The sequence below is a fragment of the Sceloporus undulatus genome, chromosome 2 (assembly GCF_019175285.1).
Source record: "Sceloporus undulatus isolate JIND9_A2432 ecotype Alabama chromosome 2, SceUnd_v1.1, whole genome shotgun sequence".
NCBI lineage: Eukaryota > Metazoa > Chordata > Lepidosauria > Squamata > Phrynosomatidae > Sceloporus > Sceloporus undulatus.
In genome coordinates this window covers 199,536,352-199,546,555 of record NC_056523.1, presented here as the reverse complement: position 1 = coordinate 199,546,555, position 10,204 = coordinate 199,536,352, and the positions used below count along the sequence as shown (strand labels likewise).

Here is a 10,204-nt window from a genome sequence, read left to right as displayed (position 1 = left end):
TCAATATCTAGATATCTATAGATGCATCTACAAATAGATACAGATAAGTCTAGAGATGATACACAGAGAGAGAGAGAAAGAGAGAGAGATGTATCTATAGATAGCTGTAGATGGCTATAGATATCTAGATAAGGAGATAGAGATATATCACAGATATAGATATCTAAATATCTATAGATGTATCAGAGACAGACAGACAGACCTAGATAGATATAGCTATATCGAGAGAGAGAGATGTCTCTATTGATATCTATAAATAGCTATAGATGTATCTATAGATAGTTATAGATATCTAGATAGAGATATATCATAGACGGATATAGATATTGATATCTATCTATAGATGTATTGAGAGAGACAGACCTAGATAGACAGACAGATAGAAATAGATATATCTAGAAGCCATGCTATCTAAATTGATAATGAAAAGCAAGGGCAATAACTATGTAGGGAATTTCGGTCACACTTAGAAATCGAAAATAGTAAAGTGGATCATAAAATTAGAAGATGAATTTGTAGAAGGATTTACCAGTGAAGCAGAACTGGGGGGAACAGATAGTACTCCCCTTAGAAATGTTCAGTTAGAAAGAGAAAGGTAAATGTTGGGTTGAAGATAAGGTGGAACCTCACCAAGAAGGAATTCTTCACAATAAATATTAGTCCTATACTGCAAAGATACAGTCCTTGTCCTTGCACTGATATGTGTATCTATGTGGGGGTTAGTGGTTTGTTTTATGTTTATGTATTTTAACTGAATGTGTGTGTGTGTGTGTGTGTGTGTGTGTGTGTGTGTACATATACCTCCAGCTTGCAGCCCCTGTCGATTTGCACTGTCCAAACAGTGACCATAACAGAAAGAGAAAGGGAACTTCAGGACGAGGAGACTTTCCCTTTCCCTCCCCACCTAAGGATCCATCAAGCAAATTTTAGAAGCAGCATTTTGTCTAGGGTTTGTTTGGATTCCAGTTAGTAGATGGAAAAGTTGGAGCCTCTCTTCTCTAGAGTATAAATCGCCTTCCGCGAGTCGGTAGCAGCCACTAACTCCCTGCGGAGTCACTCCTCCGCCTTCACTCCTAACATTTTATTGTATTTTTTATTTCATTTCTATCCCGCCTTTCTCCCCGAAGGGAACCCAAGGCGGCTCACAATAACCATTCTAAAAACATATTGCCATGAAACCAATTAAAACCATCCGCTACAAACGATACAAAATGACAAACGTTAAAATCACAATGCCCATCCCCTATAAAATGCCCATCCCATGCCTAGACATTAAATGCGAGATTTGAGGGCCAGAAATCCAGTTTAACACTGCCCTGGCTCAATATGTTTGGACCTTATTCCTAAAGGAAGGAAAGAAAAGCTGTATCATTCATGGAAAAGGAAGAGGCACGGTTTAGAAAGCCAGCCTTTCTTTCTTTCTTTCACTCTGTGCTTCCAGAGAGAGAGTTGGCCAGGGTTCAGGTTTAGCTCCTTCCTTGCTTCTTCCTCCATGCCAGTCCTCCTCAAAAGTAAGGCCCACTGGTTGCAGGGGGCTTACTCATGTGTAAAAGTAATCCATGTCATTCACTGGTCCCCAGACTGTGCTCTTTAAAGGGGATTTTGGACTCGAGCTCCCAGAATCCCAGACTATTGGCCAACATGGATGAGGCTTCTGGGAGCTGAAGTACAAAATCCCTTCAAGGAGCACAGTTTTGGGGATCGCTGGTATCATCCATTTGAAAAAGTTTGCGGCCAAAGCCGCATCCGAGCCTATGCTTGCTTCCTGGAAAGTAAGCCCATTAAATGGAAGGGGCTTCCTCACAAGTAAAGGCACCTAATGCTGCCTTCATTTATTCATAGACTGATTGATTGGTTTCATTTTTATGCCTCCTTTCTCCCCAAAAAGGGACCCAAGGCGGCTCATAAGATTAAAAACCCTTCTAAAAAGATTTCTTTTAAAAAACACACACAATTAAAACAATATAAAATTAAGATTGCAAACATACAAAAGCTTAAAGACATCATCTAAAACACTTACCCAAACCGACTATTTACTTTTTCACTTCTGGACATTGTCTTTCCTTCTCCAGATTTCTAGCAGCGCAGGACTTTATGCCTTCAGTTCAGTGACTGAGGCTGTATCCACACTGCAGAAAGAATCTGGTTTGACACCGCTTCCTTCGCCCTGGCTCAAGGCTATGGGATTCTAGGAATGGTAGTTTATTGTGGCCCCAGTCCACAAATCCCAGGATATCTGAGCCGTGGCAGTGCAAGTGGTGCCAAAGCGGATCGTTTCTGCAGTGCGGATGCAGCAAGAGAATAGTTCTAGAGGTGTCTCTCGCTGGAAATGATGGGACTGAAGGGGAAAGTTCATCCATAGGGGACAGATCATAACTTATTTTGACCCCCCTGCAGCCCCATCCCAACCCCATCCCAGCCTCGTTCCTCAACCACGTGAAGGCCAGGGAAGAGCGGGACCAACAGATGAGGGAAAGGTACCTCAACTGACCACTTCCTAGGCCAGTCTGAGAGGGAATTTGGGGACCTTCTCATTATTTTTAGGGAGCAGACAAACATAATAAGGGACCTTGCAACTTCAGTGTCACAACACAATTCAAGTGCTATGGGGAGAGGATGAGTTCAACCATCAGTGGCGAACCCAGTGCGCTTCACCCACCACCTTTGGCTACTGCCTCCCCTGCCCCATGCCCAGCAATGGCCACACAGCCCTCGCTGTCCTCTGCAGGGTGGGAAACAGAGCTCCACCTCAGCCTCAAGGCCCAGGATCATGCTCCAATGGGGCATTCTCAGGCAGGCCTGCAAGAAAAATAAAGAAACCTGTTCCTCTATCCCCCTGATGGAGATGCCCTCCCCCAACAAACCAGTAGAGAGTTTTGTTTTTTGTTGAACAAATATTTACTAGTCTTTGTTTACACATTAATCTATTTACATTATTTTCACTTATACAGTTTTAAAATAAAGTTTCTTGTGCATTCTTCAGCATTATTTATTTTCATATCTATACTGTATATGTTTATACACACACACACACACAGCTAAGAAAATTAACAAAACCAAACACGTAAAGTGCAATTCTCAATATATTTTTGCTTTCCTTAAAACTGAAAGCTGAAACAAAAACTGCACCAAAGCCAATTGAACAAATTAAGGATGCTGGGAGAGAGTTAGAGTGACTAACTCTAACTCTAACATGCTCCAGCCTTTGCAGGATTTTGTGCCCTGGAATAAAGAAAAGGTGAAAGTCAAGACAAAGAAATGTCCTGTTTAAGATTGTGGTACCTGACACCATTATAACAATTACTAAGCATTTTCATGCAGTCTACTTACAGATTTGTGGAGGTGGATCTTGAGTGGCCTGTTGGATGGTGAAGCCGCTCTCAAGCTTCTCAACCCGCTCAGACATCTCAGCTACTGTGGAAAAAAGAGAACCAATCTTAATATACATGCCATACGCATACCCACAAGTGGCCAATGTTCAGGCAGCTGCACCTGACAGTATGTGGCTGTGCTTGTGTGTTTGTGTGTGTATTGTACATATGTTACATTTGCTGGTAAGGCTTGTGGTTTTTTCACTCTTTGACACCCATAGGAAAAGTAATAAGCATGTTCATGCTGTCTACTTACAGATCTGTGGCGGAGTGACTTGCTGGCTGCCATAGGCCCCCTCCAGCCTCTCTAGGCATACAGCATCTGGAAATATGTGGCTGTGCTTGTTGGGTGTGTGCGTGCATATGTGTTAAGAAAAGTGCATATACATATATACATGTACATTTACATAGAAGCCTACATAGGTTTGTTTGACATATGTGGCCCCATGTGTATGTATACTTATATACTTATATAACTCTACACCTGCACATCTATATGTATATATGTGCTTCTCAAATATCTGTATTCTAGCTATGTATATATTTATAAATTACCATGCATATATAGATGCCCTGGGCATGCCTCTGACAGGGACTGGGTGGAAGCAGCCAAAGTGCCTGGCCTCTCTGCCTCTCCCTCTGTGGCAGGTGAAGCTATATTTGCTATGTATACATATGCGTGTGTGCACTTATGTGTAAGCACAGCCATATATTATCAGGTTAAGTGCACACATGCATATGTATACATAGTAAATATGTATTTTGTCTATTTTATTTTATCAACATATTATATGTACATATGCACACAGCTAGGTATAAGCAGGCACATGGGAACACACACATGGGTAGAGACATGAGAATAAAGATAGGTAGGTAGGTAGATGGATGGATAGATAGATAGATAGATAGATAGATAGATAGATAGATGTTGGAACAAACAGTCATGCATCAATATATACATATAACTCGATATCTGCACATAGATAGATAGATACACACACACACACAAATATCCAGCATTTCTATCCACACTGTGTATATATACATGTATGTATACATTTGTATCTACACACACACACATATGCACAAAGATCGATAAGTACAGGTTATTATATGTTATATATACCAGGTCTATATACAAGCTTTTACATATGTATATATACTGTATTTTCTGGCGTATAAGACGACTGGGCGTCTAAGCCGACCCCCAACTTTTCCAGTCAAGATATAGAGTTTGGGATATACTCACCATCTAAGACTACCCCTCTTCCAATGAACACCAAATAAAAATTTTAAAAACATCAGATTTGATTTCAATATGGTAATTTTAATTCAAATGCTTCTGACATGCAGATACTTAGCAGGAAAACTTGTTGTATGCAAAGCCTGCTTGGATTGGTCAGCCCTCCCTGTCTCCAAGATTTTCTTCTACCGTACTAGTACAGCACCTCCCTTCCTGCTTTCATACGGTTGCCACATACAGAGGGGATGCGGCCATTTTGAGCTCCCCCCCCCCTCCATATGCAGCGACTGCAGATTCTCCAGTCTGCCCTATAAGACAACACCGGTGTATAAGACGACCCCCAACTTTTGAGAAGATTTTCCTGGGTTAAAAAGTAGTCTTATATGCCAGAAAATACAGTAAATACATATACATTGGTATATATGTCCGTCATGTAGGATGCAAAAAAATTTGGTGTGCATTATGCATATATATACCAACACTCACATAGTAGTATATGTTTTATTACCCAGGTCTATATATGTGCATATACATGCACACACACATACATACACACACACACATTGAGAGAGAGAGAGGCATTAAAATCAGTCCTGCCAAAATGCACACCACGAAGCAGAAAGAAAGAAAGACCGGAAACTGCGACAGTAAGGTGGCCTCCGGAAATACACCTATTTTTTAGTGTCATCACAATGATGTCTAGTCGAAAACCCTGCTTCAATACCGGTGGGAACTAGTAGGAACATGAGTCAAGAAAAACTCTGGAGACCAGGGCTGGATTCCCAGCTGGGCCACAGAAACCCACTGGGAGGCCTTGGGCTGGGCAAGTCACACTCTCTCAGCCTCTCAGGGGAAGGCCTTGAACAAATCTCTGACTGATCTCTGAAGATGCCAGCCACAGATGCTGGCGAAAGGTCAGGAACAAACTCTGCTAGACCATGGCCCGAAAGACCCACAAAAATCAATAATAACAACAATAATAATAACCATGGGAAAGGTGTCTCCTCCTGGCAGCCAAGGGCTCGCCCTCGTGGCATCCTCAGAAGGAAGTCCGCTTCATTCAGGTTCAGGTTTGGCTCCCCTTTAACTGTCAGGGGCTGACAAAACTAAGGTGCCCAGAATTCCCCAGCGTTGAGCCAGGGCAGTTAAAGCGGTCTGAAACTCCATCCCTGCTTCCAGTGTAGAGACACAGCCAGGCCTCCATCCCGCTAGCGGGAAGGCCCGCTAGTTTATCTCCCCTCCGCTGATTGGCTGCTTCTCCCTTGGTGCTATTGCTTGCCTTTGAAAGAAAACACGGAGGAGGCGCCTCTTCGGAAGCAACCTTGGCAAGAAAACACAACGAGACGGAAATCATTTAAAAATATACAACAACAACAACAACAACAAGGCGCTGCGCATCTTGAGGTCCATTGGAAGGAGACCTGTCCCTTGAGAAAGTGGAGGGAGACCATTTCAAGATCTAACCCCCTCCCAAGCCCTGCTTTGCAAGGCTTCCAAAAGGACCCACTAACACAAATGATAGATGACAGCACTTGCCCCATTGAGAAGCCCTGGAGCATCCATTGGGGCATCACTGGGCAAGTATTCCCCAATGATTCTCTATGGGCAAGTGTGGTTTCCCTATAGGGGCAAGTGCTGTCCTTTGCTTTCGTAGGTCTCATTTCCAAGTTGCAGGCCATGCATAAAGTCCCCTCCTCTTTATGGGCTCCTGGGGCGCGGGGTTTGGGGGGTAGTCACATTCTCTCAGCCCCAGAGAAAAAGAAGGAAAGGAAAGGAAAAGTTGGAAGCCAAGGCGAAGCAACAAGTCGCGTGGAGGGCAGTTAAAGCGGGACCAAGCCGGGTTCCTGGAAAGGAAGGGGGAGGGAAGGCGGGAGGTGTGTGCGGACCTGAATGAAAACCTCCCCACCCCCTTCCTCCCGTGGCCTGATCTGGTCTAAGGCAGTTGGGAGGGAAGGGGGGGGGGGCAGGCAAAGGAAAGGCTTGGCTTGCTGCCATTTGAGGAGGGGGGGGGATAAAACCGGATTGCCCCGAGATGTGGTGATCTGCCCCTCAAAAGGCTCCTTCCTCCTCCTCCTCCTGCAAAGCATGGCTTCTCGGATCCGCTGCCGCGTCCGCTGCGCTCATCCCGGGAGGTTTCCGCGGCTCCTGAAGGCCCTCCTGCTCCCCCTGATCATCGCAGCCTTCCTCCGCCGGGAGCCTCCAGGGAGGAGGAGGCCCCTGCTGCTGCCCCAGACCTTCCTCCTCGTCCTCAGGAAGCCCCGCCGCAGGTAAGCCCTGCCAAGGCCCACCTGCCTCGCTCTGGTCCAAAACACTTTCAGGCCGCTTGAACTGCCCTGGATCAGCCAATTCTAGGCAGCGTAATTCTGTGAGACTAGTATTGAGCCTTCTCTGCTAGAGAGAGCCCTGGGGCCAGAACAAACCACAGTCCCCAGCATTCCCCAGGGCAGTTAAAACGGTCTCAAACTGGATTATCTCTGCAGTGTGTCTGCTCTCTTCCCTTGACCCCTTCCAGTCTTTTCCCTGTTATTGGTGTCGATGGGGTGTTTCGTGCCTTCAAGTTTGCTTCTGAATTGCTAGGCCTTCCTCTGAGGCCGGGAGAGTGTGACTTATTGCCCAAGGCGTTTCCAGGGCCCAGCTGGGACTCCAACCCTGGTCTCCAGAGTCCTAGTCCAACGCTCAAAGGACTAGAGTTGTTGTTATTATTATTATTATTATTTATAAAGTGCTGTACATCAAATAGAGTAAAACGAAACGAAATGGGCCTGCCTGTGCCATACAGGAAATGAACTCTAATACAAAATTAAGACACAATAACATTCCACAAATATATACAAAAGCAACAGATTAAAATAAACGTCAAATAACAACAACAATCAATCACCTTGGCTCGCTTTTCTTTTCTTTGCTTTTGTCCGGAGTTTTCTTGGCAAGGATTGTCCAGAGGGGGTTTGCCATAGCCTTCCTCTGAGGCTGAGAGAGTGACTTATTGCCCAAGGTCAGCCAGTGGGTTTTTATGCCCGAGGGTGGATTTGAACCCTGGTCTCCGGAGTCGCAGTCCAACACTCAAACCACTCCACTGCTATCATGCCGATATAAAAAGGGGCAATCCTGGGGAAGAGGATCCCTGCGTGGCTAGGAGATTATAAATGGTGCCTTTTTATATCGCAGTGGAGTGGTTTGAGTATTGGATTGCGACTCTGCAGACCAGGGTTCAAATCCGCACTCAGCCGTAAAAACCCACTGGCTAACCTTAGGCAAAGTCACACTCTCTCAGCCTCAGAGGATGCCCACTGCAAACCCCCTCTGGACAATCCTTGCCAAGAAAACTCCATCACACTTTCGCCTTAGAGCCGCCAAAAGTCGGAAAGGACTTTCAAGGCACACGAGAACGAAAGTGGCAAATGGTGAGATCCTTTCGGATGTCTTTGGTTCCGATGCTCGGTCGCTTGGAAGCGATCCCGCGTGTTTCTTATTATCGTGTGGATGCCAGGAAGAAGACTGGGCCCTTTCAGGGGCTGCAGGTGCCAGGCGAATATTAATTCGGGCACATCTAACAACATATTTCCCAGGCCGACCACACAAACACACATACCGAGAGCACACACTCATTTGTGGAAAACACGAAATAACATCTGGGAGGCTGACAAAGGGGAGAGAAGGCAGGTCACCGGAGAAGTGTTTAATATTGAAAGACAAATCGAGTGTGTGTGTATGAGTGTTTATGTGTGTAGATTGTGTATGTTTTTCTTTTTCATTTCTTCTTCAGTTAGGCCTTTCCATACCGCAGGCCTTTATTTTGCTTCCCTGGTTTTTGTCAAGTGTGTTTCTTGCAGGGCACCAGTAAATCCGGCCTTGTTTGATGATTGTGTGTCTATAAGGGTTTTGTAATAATGTTACAATATTACACTACTCCCAGAACACAAAACGGAGTAAGTGAACCATGTAAACCAGAAAGAGCTTCCTAACTCTGGTTGGGAAACTGCAGAGAAATGGAATATCTCTCTCTCAAAAATCTTGAGTTAGGAACGGAATTATTTTTCCCCCTGAGAAACCAGAAAGATTCAGTTTGGCTTTTTCCAACTTTTCACACTGTTTTCAAAAGGTATTTTTCTGTTTCTATTTCTATTTTATTCTTTTTGCCCTTGCTTATGGGCACTGACTTTGTTTTCTGTTCCCAACCATTATCATTCCTATTGACTTTCATTTTACAAAAACAAGTATCTTTCTTTCTTTCTTTCTTTTTTGAGGTGGGTTTAAAAATAAATCCTAGGTTCTCTGGACTGTAAATAGACTTCTATGAAAAAATATTAATTAATAAATTGGATTATTGTTGCGCTAAATTTACTAGGCCGGCCACACAAACACATACTGAGAGCAAGCATTCATTTCTAGACCTCGTGTAAATAAGATATTAAAGGCTGACGGAGGGGAGAAAGGAGATGAGAGATGTGTGTAATATTAATATTACTACGCAAAAAAGGGGATGGGTTGCGTATGTTTGCTTTTCATGTGTAGCTTCTTTTTAACCTGCTTTTCCATTTTGCTGTTAGGCCTTCCCATATTCGCAGGCCTTTGTTTTCTTTCCTGATTGCTCATTTTTAATAGGGATTTTGTTGTACACAAAATGAAGGAAGTGAACCAGGTAACTCTCGAAAAAGCAGCTTCATAACTCTAGTTAGGAAATTGCAGGGGGGTGGAAGAGCTCTCTCAAACCTTTCTATGAACAAAATATGGATTACTAAATTGGATTTTAATCATCCTCAATTTTGGAGAGCAAGCATGCATTTCTGGAACTCAAAAAATGATATATTTAAGGCTCGTAAAGTAATATATTTAAGGCGCACAAAGGAGAGGAGAGGAGAGAAGAGGAGATGGGTGTAATAGTTACAGACAAAAAGAAAAAGGCATGGTGGGGACAAAATGAAAGCCGACTTTAACTTTATAGAAACAATTTTTTTAAGGGGGGAAAAAACATGTCCTGTGCTCTCCAGACTAGAAATTGAATTTTAGGAATTTAGGATCGGGTTTGACTTGTGCTCTGTGACAGCTGGGATTTGGGATGCGATGTTGGCTTGAGTGCAATCCTAAACGTGCTCCTATCAAAACCAACCAACCATCGGTCGCTCGCAAGGCCTTTACTCCTTTGTAGGCAAGCTTCGAGATTCAGACCCTGGGTTTTTATGTTTACACATACGCAGCAGCGTACCTGGGAATAGAGGTAAACCTCTCACGAAACTACAGCCCCCCCCCCCCCCCAATTCCCTAGCACTGAGCCAGGGCAGTCAAAGCCCTCTCAAACCGGATTATTTCTGCAGGGTGTTTTGGACAAAGAAAGACGGATCTCTTCTTCCCCGGAAAATAGAAGGAAAATCTAACTGTGTTGAACTCCGACCTCACTACAGTCACGATTTATTGTTTGTCATATCATTTTAAAGTACGTTTTCATTATTACAATGTTTAATTGTATTTTAAAGGGGGGGAGTTGAGGGATTTAGATTTTATGGGTGTTTTTTAATCTTTGTAAACCGCCCCGATTGCATCTTGTAGAGAGGAAGGATATAAATAATGGTTATTATTATTATTATTATTA

At 43.8% G+C, this 10,204-nt stretch overlaps 1 protein-coding gene across 1 annotated transcript in view; it reads left to right on the top strand.

Moving 5' to 3' along the window:
* Positions 1-6,662: 6,662 nt before the first annotated feature.
* The window catches only part of LOC121923094 (cyclin-dependent kinase inhibitor 2A-like), a 24,657-nt gene continuing 21,115 nt past the window's right edge, over positions 6,663-10,204 (top strand). Inside the window, exon 1 of the mRNA XM_042453211.1 lies at positions 6,663-6,881. The gene's annotated coding sequence lies outside the window, so the exon portion shown is untranslated. The remainder of the gene's footprint in view (positions 6,882-10,204) is intronic.